We start from the raw sequence: 2,983 nt of genomic DNA, 5'->3' as shown, positions 1-2,983 counted from the left end.
ACATAATTAAAGCCATATATAACAAACCCACAGCCAACATCATTCTAAATGGAGAAAAACTGGAAGCATTCCCATTGAAATTAGGAACCAGACAAGGCTGTCCACTATCTCCACTTCTCTCTAACATAATGCTTGAAACTCTTGAAAGTGCAATTAGTTGGATATTTCTATTTGCCAGTAGACCAAGTAAATGAAAACTGAGAACTGAGAATTCTATTTAGTGACAGAGAGGTTACTTGCTTGTAACAACTTGAAATGATTAACACATTCAGTAAAGTGGCAGATTACAAAATTAACTTACAAATGACTGCAGCCTATCTATATACTAATACTAAGAAATCAGAGAAAGAGCACATGCAAACACTCCCCTTCACAATATCTGCAAAAAATTAAAATATCTTGGAATAAACCTGACCAAAGGCATCAAAGACCTCTAAAATGAAATTTTTAAATCTTTAAAGAAAGAGATTAAGGAAGACATCAGAAGATGTAAGGACCTCCCGTGCTCATGGATTGGAAGAATTAATATTGTGAAAATGACCATCCTACCAAAATTCATTTATAGATTCAATGCAATTTCAATCAAAATCCCCATGTCATTTTTCACAGAATTGGAAAAAAACATCCTAAGATTCATATGGAAGCACAAAAGACCTCGGATAGCCAAAGCAACTCTGAGAACTAAGAGCAATGCTGGGGTGATTACTATACCAGATTTTAAACTGTATTTCAGAGCTATAGTCATAAAAACAACATGGTACTGGCACAAAAATAGACCCATAGATCAATGGAACAAAAGTAAAGACACAAATATGAGTACATTCATTTTCAGCCACCTGATATTTGACAAAGGGGCAAAGAACATTCACTGGAGGAAAGACAGCATGTTCAGCAAATGGTGCTGACAAAACTGGATCTCCACCTGTAAAATAATAAAACTAACCCCTATCTTTCACCTTCCACAAAAGTCAATTCCAAATGGATCAAAGACCTCAATGTAAAGCCTGAAACTCTGAAACTGTTAGAAGAAAACATTGGCAAAAACCTAAAAGAAATAGGTGTAGGAAAGGATTTTCTAAACCAGACATTAATTGCTCAGGAAACAAGGGCAAGAATTAACAAATGGGACCTCATTAAACTAAAAAGCTTCTGTATATCAAAGGAGGCAACCAGGGCAGCGGACAGAAAATCCACAGAATGGGAGAAAATCTTCACCAATGACACATCCAATAGAGGTTTAATGTCCAGAATATATAATGAGCTCAAAAAACACAGAATCAAGACAAGAAGCAACCCAGTTAAAAGATGGGCTAAGGAGCTGAACAGAGAGTTCTCAAAAGAAGAAGTAAAGATGGCTATGAAGCATCTTAAAAGATGTTCAGCATCACTAATAATTAGGGAAATGCAAGTTAAAACCAATTTAAGATTTCATCTTACCCCAGTCAGACTGGGTAGGATAAAGAGAACAAATGATACCAAATGTTGGAGAGGATGTGGGAAAGGGGAACACTCATCCATTGCTGGTGGGGCTGCAAACTTGTTCAACCCCTATGCAAAGCGGTGTGGAGAACGCTTTAAAACTATAATGAAAATGTCGTTCATTTATACAATGGAGTTTTTTACTCAGCAGTAAAGAAAGATGAAATCATGAACTTTGCAGATAAATGGATGGAACTAGAACATGTTATACTAAGTGAAGTAACACAGACTCAGAAAAAAAATAGATTTATGTTCTCCCTCATATATGGATCCTAGAACCAAATCCTGATAAGTGAGTATGTATGCAGACCTAACTACAGGAACCAGGATAATGGAAAGGAACCTGGGAGGTCAAAGAAAAGAAAGAACCTGAAAGAGAAGAACAGTAGAGGAAACAGGGAGGTAAAGGAAAAGAAAGAACCTGAAAGAGAGAACAGTAGGAAACAGGCGTTAATAAGGGAGATATGGATAAAAATTGGGATAGTTGCTGGGTGTGGTGGCACACACCTTTAAGCCCAGCACTTGGGAGGCAGAGGCAGGCAGATCTCTGTGAGTTCAAGACCAGCCTGTTCTACATAGTGAGTTCCATGACAACTAGGGCTACAGGGAGACCCTGTCTCAAAAAAGGACCAAAAAATTTTTTGAAAAATTGGGTTAATTTAAGGGAGGGGGAGGGAAGGGTATACAAGGAACCTACTGGATAAAGGGAAAGAAGGAGCTCAAGAGAGGTAGGACAGTAGGAGAAGGGTATTATTAAGGGAGAAAGGGGAGAAATGGGGGCACCTTAATTGGGAAAACATTATGGAGGGGTGAGAGAATGCAAGAGATAAATAATGCCTAGCTAGTTTTAAAAACCAGATGGAACCATATTAGTCCAACAACCTACTGACAAATTATACATACCAGATCAAGAAATATATGTCTAGGTAAGGTTTATCTGAGAACAATTGGTCTTTGCCCAAGATTTATCTACATGGCACACAGTAAGTAAAAGTACCAGACTGGTGGAACTAACCTTCTCGGATGTTTAACAGACATTCTTTGAGGCCTATACTAATTTGGTCAGAGGGACATAAAGGACAGTTTTATGCTTCCTGCCTTCCTAGGTCGGCTAGTTTCGGACATAAAGGACAGTTTTTGCTCCTTGCCCTCCTAGGTTGACTAGTTCCATGAGACTATAAGCATCTCTCAAAATGTCCTGTAATTGTGGTGGGTCACCTGTCCTCTTGATCAAGGAGGCCGAGGAGACCCCACCAGCTGGACTTGAACCAGTGTCCAGTCTACAAAGAAGAGGGTCAACACAGAGGAATGATTTCCTCAATGCATCCAAGCGAAGCCAGCCATGGTCGAGCAGGACCTTTGACTAATCTTCACATAGGTGGAACTGGTAAAAGAAAGGAGCCAGGGGATCCTCCCAAGCCCATGAGACCCCTGAGGAACAGATCCTCAAACGACCTTAAGAGTAAAAATAAATTGGTTTATCTGGGCCAACTGTATGGCCTTA

The sequence above is a fragment of the Nannospalax galili genome, unplaced genomic scaffold, assembly GCF_000622305.1.
Source record: "Nannospalax galili isolate Female #2095 unplaced genomic scaffold, S.galili_v1.0 scaffold760, whole genome shotgun sequence".
Taxonomy (NCBI): Eukaryota; Metazoa; Chordata; class Mammalia; order Rodentia; family Spalacidae; genus Nannospalax; species Nannospalax galili.
Note: the sequence above shows the minus strand (reverse complement) of the source record.